At 35.6% G+C, this 13,586-nt stretch overlaps 1 pseudogene; it reads left to right on the forward strand.

Annotated features, from left to right (window-relative positions):
• LOC125669475 (uncharacterized) overlaps nucleotides 1-13,586 on the forward strand; it is a 41,143-nt pseudogene that overhangs the window by 6,939 nt on the left and 20,618 nt on the right.

A 13,586-nucleotide genomic window follows, 5' to 3' on the forward strand; every position in this document is an offset into this window, starting at 1 on the left:
TACTCGAACTAACCATGCTGTAATTTAACAACATATCAACAGTCATCAGCGAATTACCGGGGTTGTCCACATTTGTTTATATATCATACCGTTAATATAAAAGACAGAAATTGCTCCCCGCACTTTTCAAACGCATAAATATATCTAGATTATACAGCAGAAAAAATCATATTGTTTTTTGTAGCAGATGAACCTGAACTTTGCCGCAGTTTCTGTAGTATGAGATAATTTATGAACATGAGGGAATTTTTAAACGCATCAGTCATTCAGATTAGGGGCGATTTCAAGGTCACAATATAACATGAATATCACCTTCGTGCATACTTTATCTTAAAAATGGAGAATGATTTGATATCATAAAGGAATAATATATATATTATATATATATTCATTTGACAAGATATATTTTCACATATACAGATTATCACTTGATAACAGTAGTAAATAACGACAAAATATTATGACATTTTCCCCGCGATACAACTATCAGAACATGTACGCTGTGACGTACTTTTTCATTGTGACGTCATATGGTGCGAAGTGCACAGAGGTAAATTTATAACAGCACTGTGATTTTTCTCGGATAGCCTTAACTCAGCTGCGAATGCAATGACTTGTGGGATTAGACAGGTTTCACTGCACCAACAACTCAAAATAGTTATACCTTAAATATCAACATGTAAATCTTTAATTTAGAGTCATCTTTTTACCAGATGCAAATCAGCACTTCTTGGAATTCATTTTGAAGCCAATCAGATATTTGCGGCAGGGTATGATCGACATGTATATGTCATTGATCCCCGTGATAAAGAGGTTCACAGAAAGCGATATCACCGTCGACCTGTATTGTGTCTGGCAGCAGACGACAAATATGTCGTGACAGGAAGTGAGGATAAAACTGTAGCCGTGTTCGACAGGCGAGCTGGACAGGTGTACAAAACCATACAGGTAAAAAAAGGCATGTCGTACAAATATTCCATCATGCTATTTAAGAAATGAATTTCATTTTTGAAGAGACTTGAGGATATGAAATGTGATGCTTTGTGTCATCTTATTTCCTGAAGAACTTCATGAAAAGTATGCCGGAGTGAAGTGTTGCAGTTCATGGCCTTGAGTATTTTTATGCCCCGAGATCGAAGAACGGGGACGAATAGAATATCACACTCTAATGTTGATCTCGGACCTGGGATTGGCCCCGAGATCACTTGAGGGGCAATCCCCGGTCCGAGATCAACATTAGAGTGTGATATTGTTTATATCATATACCTAAAACACAACAAGTTGATAAACATTTTTTTAAAAATTGGTGGGGGGGGGGGGTATTGACCCAAACATAAATACATGGTATACTGTACAACGATATTTGACTATTTCATTCCTTCAGTGAGTTTACTTTAATGGTTATGTTTCCAGTACTATTGGCATTGTGAAACATGCTAAAGTCTGGGTTTTGTAGCGTTATTCCATTGCTGGTCAGGATAATTGGATGATTAATTATGGACATTGCATTCCCTTAGTCTAGAATCTGGACGTTTCAATTAACTGAACTGCTTGGCTGAGAAACTCGTCATATCTATCCCTGTGTTGTTCATGTACATGTATATACTATTAAGCAGCTCCTAGGGGCTTGCTAATTAATAATAAAATTGGAAATAAGTGAATTATTTTTATTTCTTTTTACCAAACTCGCCCGTTTTCATTATTTCATATAATTTGTAAGAGTTGTAGAACTTTGTTTACGTGGTGTCATCGTATGAACGGGAATGTTTACAAATCTGATGCTGCTATTTCTTTGCTTAGGGAATGTTACCTTATACTAAAGTAAGTTTTTTTTTTACCGTTTCCCATCTGTTTAGCATCTAGAAGTCGTTGAAATACGTCGAAAGATGTTGGTTCTGCTTTTCTCGTTTTATTGCCAAGTCCTCGGGATTTTAGATTTCAGAAATTCTTTTAAAGCAGTTTTCTACATCAAAATTGCCGTAAATCTACATTTTATCTCCATTAGGACCAGGAATTTCTGAAAATGCTTCAATATCACCCTCCATAATCCTCCTACTGTTTTCTGTCGCCTAGAACGTTGATTGTTTTTAAATGAAGTTAAACATGACATATTCGACAAAACTGCATTACCCTTACCAAAATATAAGCCCTCTGGCACACAGTTGCTGCAAATTTGCAGCGCATTTGCGGCAAGTTTGCCGCAACTAGTTGCGGCACATTTGCCGCAAGTATACTTTTCGTATGCAAATTTTTCCTCTGGCACACAGTTTGTGGCACAGTTGCGGCACACACTTGCTGCACACTTCTGGCAGTGTGCGGCATATTTGCCGCAAGTATACTTTTCGTATGCAAATTTTCCTCTGGCACACAGTTTGCAGCAAACTTGCGGCACACACTTGCTGCACACTTCTGGCACACAGTGTGCGGCATATTTGCCGCAAGTATACTTTTCGTATGCAAATTTTCCTCTGGCACACAGTTTGCAGCAAACTTGCGGCACACACTTGCTACACACTTCTGGCACACAGTGTGCGGCATATTTGCCGCAAGTATACTTTTCGTATGCAAATTTTTCCTCTGGCACACAGTTTGCGGCAAACTTGCGGCACACTCTTGCTGCAGACTTCTGGCACACAGTTTGCGGCAAACTTGCGGCACACTTCTGGCACTGTCTGCTCGAAATTAAGGGATGCTATATAAACTGTCATTACAAAACAAAAACACAATAACAATTCAATTAATATAATTTCAAGAACAATGACATATCAAGTAATTAACATATTCAAAAATACTAATTAAAATTTTTTTATTCAAAAACAGAAATGACCGGGTTCTTGTAAAATATGTTCTCTATCATAGGAACAACAGTAGAAACATATACTGGGAAAATGACAAATTAAAGGTAGAATTTTTCAACAACAAAAAAGAGAGAGAAAAAAAAAAGAGAAGCATTTTTAAAATGTTACATGAATATCTTCAATGTTTTTAAAACATCTATAATGTACAGGGTCTGGAAAATGTTAAGTAAAAGCTGAGTTGGTTACATAACGTACCATGCTTAAAAAAATGACTATGTTCAACTTCACCATGCACATGTAAATTTTTCAAAGAATGCCTGATCACTTCTGAAAAGACACATGCACATTTACAATGCTTCCATAACAGCTGTTCAAGGTCTGAAGAATGTCAAATAAATGCTGTAAGAGGAGTTGATTACAAAAAATAAGTACCATCTATTCAGGAAATGCTTAAAAAATGACAAAGTTCAACTAAATGTAATTTTTTTGAAAAAAGTCTGATCACTTTCAAAAAGACACATGCACATCTTCAATGTGTTCATAACTACTGTACAAAGTTTGAGGAATATCAATTTAGATGTGCACGAGTTGATCACAAAAAATAGGTACCATCTATTCAAGAAATGCATAAAAATGACCAAGTTCAACTACACATAATTTTTTTTTTAAAAAAGTCTAATCATTTTCAAAAAGATGCATGCACATCTTCAATGTGTTCATAACAACTGTACAAAGTTTAAGGAATGTCAAGTTAGAGGTGCATGAAGATTTGATTACACAAAATAGTTACCATCTATTCAAGAAATGCTTAAAAATGACTAAGTTCAACTACATATACATTTTTTTTTAAATGTCTGATCACTTTCAAAAACACATATGCACATTTTCAATGTGTTCAAAACAAATGTACACAGTTTGAGGAATGTCAAGTTAGAGGTATACGAGGAGTTGATTACACAAAATAGGTACTGTCGATTAAAGAAATGCTTAAAAATGACGAAGTTCAACTACATGTAAATTTTTCAAAAAATGTCTGATCACTTTCAAAAAGGCACATGCACATCTTCAATGTATCCCTAACAACTGTACAAAGTTTAAGGAACATCAAGTGAGAGGTATGAAAGGAGTTGATTACACAAAGTAGGTACTATTACAGGGACGCTACTGTCGCTTGCCCACCACTGAGTCATTCACCATTTTATAAACTGTTTGCATATTGTGCAACCCAACCAAAAATATAAAATATAATTATAACAAGATGTGAGAGAAAACTTAAAGAAACTGCAACAACTTCTAAATCTACAAATATTGCATTGTGCAATGTTAAAAAGTTCTCAGTGAAGTCCCACCCTGGCCATGAGAGTACATTTTATTTAGAAACTGCTGCATAAAGAATTTCTTTCAAGATCCAAGAGAAAAATATCAACCCACAGTGGCACTTTTCTGACATAAGGTCAGGTTGTGATTTAAATAGATTTGTGAATTTTGGCCGTTTTAGATCAATCATGTCAAATGAAAGCTTTTAGAAAATAAAATCCTTCTTAAGCTAGCAAGTGCTATATAAATGATGCTATAAATGCTAGAATTGTGTATACAATTAAGACAAAGGAGTTGACATGATCTTCTGTACATGTAGTTAAGAAGGTCTATCATTTGCATAACATGACTGTGCATCAATAACAACAGGTTTCGGCAACATTTGCAGACAAGAATGAAATATATTCAAAATTCACACATGTAAACTATGCACTTTTCCTCAGAAAAATCTGGAGACAATCTACATTAATTTTAAAATCAGTACTGTGAAGGACTTTATATTCTGATAAATTAATACAGACTTGTGGGCACTTAATTATTAGGGAGAACACTAAACATTTACACAAGTTTCTCCATCATAGATGAACGGGAGAATAATAGGACTATCTCCATGCTGTGTGCACCTTAGAATCAAAAACATGATTGAATTCTGGACCTTCTTCTAATCTTCCACTTGTTCAGTACTTGGTCATCACAATCACATATTGTCCGCAACAGCTCTACTGTCCCATCCATTTGTTGTGATAAACTGTAAATAGTTTTTCGGTTAAGACAGAGTGCCTTTACTCACAAATACATGTAGCAGTCTCATCAGATTCACTTGGCAAGTGTGTATAAATTGAAATGTCATTCTTTTTTTCATTAGTGATTTATACACATTAATCCAGGCCTGCATGTTGGAACTCTAAGATATGGCAAGTTGAAGACAGCCTATCAACACACCATCACAACTTCTGAATCTGCATGACTATCATGAAATATATTCTGAAAAAGATATAAAATTTTAAATAATTACGAGATACCATTGGCCCTCCTATATATAAGTTTGCAAGGCATTTAACATAGGAGGAATCATTCTGGGGTGTGTACATGTAATTACCGTCACCCGACACCTGGGGCCACCGATTTTCAAAGCCGAGCAATAATCAATGTTGTGTTACAGCCCATTGGGCTAATAAATGCAATATCTGATGTACAACTGTTAATATCATGCTGACCCAACTTTACGTACAAATTAACTTTATTGCCAAGACAAGACCTTCAATCCATTTTAATAACGTATTAAATGCATATATGTAGAGACAAAATTGAGATTCCGGAGGTCACATCCCTGATCATAATGCAGTTTAATTTTTCTAACTGGACATCTGGGTTCAAATCATAAGCATTTGAATAAAAAAAAAAAAATAATCAACCATTCATTAAAAAACACAATTTACTTAATAAACTAATTAAGTTTTGCAAATATCACCCGAGTAGAAAGTAAACAAAAAATAGCATAAGTATTACGGAAATAGGCCTAATTATTTGTTTGTTTTCCGGCCTTCCCCCTCTCTCTCCATTTTTGGGAGTTGAACTATGTTCAATCTCCCTGGGTCATCACGCACTTTTCTGCGCAGTAATTTGTATTGATTTGTATAGTGGTCGTCAGCGGGGGTTCTGTGTCAGCTGATTTACTCCTAAGTAAATCAACATAAACTTTTATAAACATCCGCCATTAAATAATCCATGTAACTTTTCTGAATTAATCTAATTTTGATAATTGACATGTAAATAAATGCAATGATATTGTATTCAAATCAATTTGAATACAAGATTTCGATCAAATTGATACTGATAGACATAGAAAAATAAAAGATAAGGTTGAAAATTGTCCTTTGTATTGCAGCGTCACCTATAAACATTGATAGGGAAACGAACGACAACTGCACACAAGCCCTATTGACACCGTGGCGCGAAATATCGAATATGGTGCGAAACCTCAGAAAATTTACAAGAAATAACTCTACAACATTGTGTATGTGTATATATTTGGTTTTTTTTAATGTGATATAAAAAATGCTTGATGTTACATGTAGATTGCATTAAAACACGTCATTCCCAGTCAACAACTTTCGATTGGGATCGGAATACGAAATAAAATTTCTTATATCTGGTGGCAAAGTGAAACTGCTTCATGCTTCAAGTTATTGAATTACGTAGTAATTGCACGTTACACATTAGAGAACTGTTCCTTTTAATAAAGAAAGTCACAAAATAGATACAAAATGAGTGTACCTTATTCATTACTGTTACCGAGCTTTCGTCGACTATAATCTCGAAATGGCGTGTTTCGCTGCGCTTGATGACGGTAAGGTCCACATTTTCTACGTGAGTAGTGTGATATTTGTTTATGAATTTTTCGCGCATACATGGTATGTCTCGGCTAGGAATAATGGAAACTTTCTCACCTATGTATGTAAAGACATATTAATCTCTATTTTTAAAAATGTAGAACACTTTTATCAAATGACAATGTTTGAAAACGCTTAGAGCCCCGATGTCAGAATTTCCTTTTCCAAGACATCAATATGTCAAATTCATTATCCTTTTTGAATAGTATGTACCATATTTTGTACCAGTTATCCATTTTGAATCCCCTATTACAATGGGATTTTGCTGCACTCTGTAATGTTTGAGTGGATGTCATGAGTGTGTGTCAAACAGAAATTTTAAGAGCATGGGATAAGGTGCTGCCATGTATTACTTCACTATCAAAGTTTAACTCAGTTGCCACAATGTTGAATTTATGCTGCAAAAAGGATTGGAAATTGTTCTGGTCAAAACACATTGTTTATTTGTCTACAGATGAAAGAGACATGAGGATTCTCCCTCACAAACTGGAAAAAAAAAAAAGTTATGGATCTTGTACATGTATAGTTTATTAATCACTATAGATTTCCAGCATCACAAGTCTGATTCCACTATATGCTTTCCATACTGTCAGGTTCATTCACCCCCTGTTTGAGCCACAGTATAATATCCCAGATACCTTGGCAATAAATAACATTATTTGACTAGAGTTTCATTTTTAGCGGAGTTGCGATGAAGTCGAACTCGGCTTATGATCTGATGAAGTCGAACTCGGCTTATGATCTGATGAAGTGCCTTTGGGCGGGCACGCATCAACATTTCATTTCCACACCATAGCTCTTGAGCAAATTATAGGATCTCATTCAAACTTAGATGGATTGTCACCCTCAGTAAGATGAGGAAGCCTATCGATTCTGGGGTCACTAGGTCAAAGGTCAAGGTCACTGGCTATAAATAGACTGAAATTTGGAGAAAATTGTTTTCCGCACCATAGCTCTTGAACGAATTATAGGATCTCAATCAAACTTAGATCGATTAAGTAAGACAAAAAGCCTATCGATTCTGGGGTCACAAGGTCAAAGTCACAGTGGCTATAAATAGACTGAAATTTGGAGAAAATTTAGTTTTCTGCACTATAATTTTTTAACAAATTATAGGATCTCAATTAAACTTAGACGGATTATCGCCCTTGATGAGACAAAGAAGCCTATTGATTTTGATCAAGGGTTAAAGGTCAAGGTCACAAAGGATTTAAGTCGGCTGAAATTTATGTACGCAAAATTTTGCTCCCTGCTTGATAATTCTTGAAAACTTTTCTGCCGGTTCCCTCTATGCCCATTCCTTGCGTAACTCGGCTTGTGCATTTCCGATGCCCGACAATTTTTAATTTTTTTGCATTTCATTTATTTTGAGTTATTATAAAATTATTTACCATTCCATTGATCCTCTACAGGACTGTAGTATACTCAGGTGACAGTTTAGCATATTGGACTACCTTTTCAAGTAATGAATCCTTAGAATTAGCTATAACTAGGATTAAACTTGAATTTATATATACAGGGGAAAAACTTCTTCATAACTGCAAGGCATTGATAACCATATTGATTTGAATGTTTGGGCCATAATATGTGGTCACATTTTTCATGAGAATATAAAGGGGTGAAATTCTAGAAAACAACAACACGACTTCAGTTACTCGAGGAGCGTTGTGGCCCATGGGCCTTCCATTATCCATGTTTGCTGTTGTAACGCTTTGAAAAACAACAACAGTTGATTTGTATCTAAAATCATAATATTCAGTCATTTATCCCCCTACCCTTCCAGTACTATCTTTTCTAACTGAATTTCCACAATGTTCAACTCCCACGAGTACTTTAAGTACTTTGATTTTTAAAAGTGCCTATAGATCTATGGTCCTGTCCAAATGTATAAGAAAAAAATCCGCGAGGGCTACGATAATGCAACTAGAAGGAGTCTAATCTCATACAAAAGAAATTTTAAAAAAAAATAATTCCACATAATTTCAAAGAATTGAATGAAGCATGTAAATTTATGAACGTAAACACCGACTTGCAAGATTTGACGCAACAACATACAATATGAGCGATGGTCAGTTTCGTTTTGAACAATATATTAGAGAGTTTATAACTATAAGATACACAGTAATTCACTTACTCAATGACTGGAAGATTCTCCTCAGAATATCTGCATCAACTGATTCAACTCCTGTTCTCGATTCATGTTCAAAATGTTGTTTACCGGTATAACATTATGGCGCCTGTCAATATCAACTTTCGCGCTCAGCATATATTGTGTGAATCCCACACCCGACGCATTGAACCCGATCTCTATTTACGATGCATAGAGCCGTAAAGCCCCATGAAGACCTACTTTGGTATACAGCTTAGATTATTCTAACTTAGTATAAATTAGCATTCCACAAACCAGAATAACGTACCTGGATAAAATCCTGATATGTAAATTATGCATATAAAGGTGGATTTTTACCACTCTCATTTGATTAATTTCAACTCACAAACCCAGTATCTGAACTGTAATCAACAGATATACATGTAAATAAAGAAAAGAAATATCTCTCTCTCTCTCTCTCTCTCTCTCTCTCTCTCTCTCTCTCTCTCTTCATTTATTTAGATATAAAAAAAAAAATTCTTCACATTTTTTTCTAATTAACTATTACCCTTTGAACATCTACAATTCACACGATGCTATATCAAAGGAAAACCATTGTAAAGTACTATGCAACCCTGTCAATGTAGTTCATGCTAGAAGGTTTTTTGAATTTTTACATGAATGTTTTGAATTGCGCACCAAAAGTAGAGTGCTATAACTACATTTAATTTTTCCATGAATGTTTTGAATTGCGCACCAAAAGTAGAGTGCTATAACTACATTTAATTTATGTAATATGCAATACTAAATTGTATACATAGTCTAATATCACAGGTACATATCAAATATATACTTGTATTTACATATATGTAAATGAACTGTTAGTAATTAGTTTTTTGTCATTATATATCTCATATTGTGTAACATGATTGTATGCCAACATGCTTGGTGAATCAATAAATAATTGAAATAATTAGATTAAAATTCAGATACCTGTGCACTTACATCTTACTTTAAAGGGGCATTAGCTGTGAAAGTGATGGCAACTATTTTTCTCTCAAAATCTCTCGATGATATTGAAATACATATTGATGACTAATAAGAACATTTATTTTTTATTATGTACAAAAACAAGAAAATTAATCCTAATAAAACTATGTTAGATAACCGCTTTTAATGTAAAGAAATATATATACGGAAGAAGTATTCACTGCACCCCAATTAAATCATTTCTCAAATATAAACAAAAACAACAAATACATTTTGCTGACAACATGCAAAGGTAACTAGAGAATAATTATACTGTCTCGCAAGACAATAATATTCAATCACCAAAATCACATATTCTTTTTCAAGATGTTAAAAGGTGTTTGAAATAATTAAATACAAGTGTAATTATTACTTTAATATATAATATCTATTATAGGGCAACTTTCATTGAATTCAATATTTGGTGACAAAATGACCGCTAATTCCCATTAAGACAAGAAGATCGATTGAAGGGGGTGCGAGAAATGTTGCATATGTTCTATTATAGAAAATGTTGTGATGGATATATTGATATGGCTCTTTTATTCTAAATATTCAAGAAAAAGTCGTGAACTTTGGTACCCTTACTGTTTCAGTTCTAAAATTTTAAGAAAAAAGTTGTGAACTTCTGGCACACGATTCTGAAAACCAAAGAAAAAGTTGTGGTGCACTTCTGGCACACAGTTTTGATTCTGAATACCAAAGAAAACGTTGTGGTGCACTTCTGGCACACTGTTTCATTTAGGAAAAGTTGTGGTGCACTTCTGGCACACTGTGCCACTAGTGGCACACTGTGTACTGCTAGTGGCACACTGTATGCCGCTAGCGGCATTAGCTGCACACTTCTGGCAAACAGCTCTGGCACACTGATTTGTTTGCCGCAAACTTGCGGCAAATTTGCAGCAAACTTTACATTTTGGTAAGGGTACAGTGTTTGGTTATTTGTTACTGCTTGGACGGTTTCTTCTCATAGGAGGCATAAAACAATATTATCAACAGATAATTCAATTTATGCCGCTTTGAGAAATTTGTGAATTTTTACACCGTCGGATAGCAACGGATTTTGAGCAAATCAAATTCTTTGTTTAGATAGCGTCCTTTTTCCAAGCGTCCTTTTCCAAACTTTCCAAAGCCTGTTATATTGTGCTGTGAAAATAAAACCCACCACCCACCCTCCCTTTGTCAATACTGTTTCTTTTATATAGAGTTGCATATTGTTACTATCAAGGTTGCAGGTTTTATTTTGTTGGCGCAATTTTTTGGACGCCTCCAGGGATTAACTCATATTGTTCTAAATAAACAATTGTTACTTGGGTAACCCCCCTTTGCTTAGATACTCGCTACAATTTAGCGCTGTTTTTGAAAACGTTTTTATTTAATTTTTCTGCTTAAATTAAATTTTGTCGTGGAAGAAAGTATTATATTTGAAAAAAATTGTGTCTAACATCATTTTTTCATGTAGTTATGTTAGATTTCAAAAGATTAAAGAAGAAATAGCTATTTGAAATTTGAGGGCGAGACAGCCCCTTGAAAACGGGCCAAGACAGAGATATCTCGGCCCTTAGGGCGAGACAGCCCTACCTACCTGCAGCTGTCTCACCCTAGCCAAGATAGGTGTATCGGGACTGATACACTACTAGGTATATGATATATATTGTTTTTGCCCCGTCTGTCATTCTGTCTGAAACTTTAACCTTGCTAATAACTTTTGAACAGCAAGTGCTAGAGCTTTGATATTTTACATGAGTATTCCTTGTGACAAGACCTTTCCGTGGGTACTAAACCTTTTGATCTTGGCATTTGAGTTACTTTTAAAAAATTTGACATTAGTCATGTCTTCTAAATGGTAAACATTAGAGCTTTTATATGGCACTTCAGCATTTCTTGTGACAAGATCTTTCTACTGGTTCCAAGATATTTGCAGTCCTTGTGACCCTGAAATTTATATATTTACATTCTGCTTTCATTTCAGTCAGAATTCCCAGCTGTTAAAATATTACTATATATTTCAAAATTCATATGCACATTGTTCACAAATGCATGGCATTCATGAAGAAATGGCTATCATTACAATTAGTAAAAGTATCAAAGGCAAAAACATTGAAAATGTAAACATATATATACATATGTATGTAGGTGTAACCTTTAGGATGCTGTTTTGTGTCAAATTTTTTTTTAAATCATATTTTTGAATTTTCAATTTATGACAATCTTTTACTTAGTTGGAGAGTTATGCGATGGACATATCTTTTGGTCATCAACAATTGTGGGTGGCAGATAAAGACGGAAATCTACAGCTGTTTGATGCGTCTCTTGGACAGTTTGAACATGTACAGGTAAGCAATATATTAGTGAAAGACAGCTTTAGAGAAAAGTCCTGTTTGTTCCTGAATCAGCTAATTCACTTCAGAGCTACTTGACTTCTGCATCGTTCATTATACAATGATCACCATTCTGCTTATGGAAATGACTAAATCATTATGATGGATCCCTATGAATGGAAATGACTCTATTATTATGATGGATTCCTATGAATGGAAATGACTATATCATTATGATAGATTCCTATGAATGGAAATGACTATATCATTATGATGGATCCCTATGAATGGAAATGACTATATCATTATGATGGATTCCTATGAATGGAAATGACTATATCATTATGATGGATTCCTATGAATGGAAATGACTATATCATTATGATGGATCCCTATGAATGGAAATGACTATATCATTATGATGGATTCCTATTCCTATCAGACATAATAGCCTACGTAGTTCTGTCTACAAGTACAAAGTTACACAATTATAATTATAGGAAAGACATTCAACAAAGAATTAGCAATAAATAAAAGGTAAAAAAAATAATATAAAATTTGTATTCATTAAATGAGCAGGAGTGCCCTGGGAGGACCTTTATGCCGATGACCTTCTCATCATTTCAAATTTCTTGGAAGAATGTGTCAGTAGACTGTTGACCTGGAAGGAGACAATGGTGAGGAAGGGACTCCGAGTCAATGCCAAGAAAACCAAGATCATGATCTGTGGCACAGGCTTGGATCTTCTGCAGAGCTCGGGCGAATTCCCGTGTGCCGTACCGGTGTAGGCAGCAACAGTATACACTGCAAGGGATGTAAGCACTGGGTGCATAAGAAGTGCAGCGGTCTTAAGCACTTGAAAGAGGATCCCAATTACCGCTGCCCTAGATGCCTGGGAACTGCTCGACCAATAGATTGGAGGCCACAGAAGGAAGTTCAAGTTGGAACAGACAAGCTAGAGGTAGTAGCTTCCTTTTGCTACTTAGGTGACATGCTGTCTGTGGATGGAGGATGTGTGCTCTCAACGATCACTCGTGTGAAGACGGCCTGGAATAAATTCAGGGAACTACTGCCTGTCCTCTCTTCCCGTCATCTTTCCTATAAGACCCGTGTCAGGTTGTACAGTACATATGTGCGTAGCACGATGCTGTACGCAAGTGAGACGTGGCCCTTGCCAAAACCAGACCTCCTTCGCCTACAACAAAATGACAGAGCCATGGTCAGACAGATTTACAGGGTAAAGCCAGAAGACATGGTTAGTGTCAGATCAAGCGAGCTACTGGCACGACTTGGGATGGATGACCTCGACGCTATCCTGCGGGAGAAGAGGCTACGCTGGTTTGGACACATTGCTAGATCCAGTGGGGCAATCAATAATGTCTTTAATATGAAAAAAGAGGGAGGACGACAACCAGGGAGACCAAAGATGACCTGGAAAGCACAGCTAGAAAAAGCGTGAGTGGGGACTTCGTGATGTCAACCCATTGGACAGAGATGCCTGGAAGTCAAATGTTAAGTCTGCCATGCGTGCAGCAAGCCAGTTACCTTGAAGGAAGCCCACTGCTGTGGAAGATGCACCTAATGTTAATCAAAATGCCGATGATGATGATAAAGCATTTTGTTTTTGTTTACTCCTAAC

This window comes from Ostrea edulis, chromosome 4 (genome assembly GCF_947568905.1).
Source record: "Ostrea edulis chromosome 4, xbOstEdul1.1, whole genome shotgun sequence".
Lineage (NCBI taxonomy): Eukaryota > Metazoa > Mollusca > Bivalvia > Ostreida > Ostreidae > Ostrea > Ostrea edulis.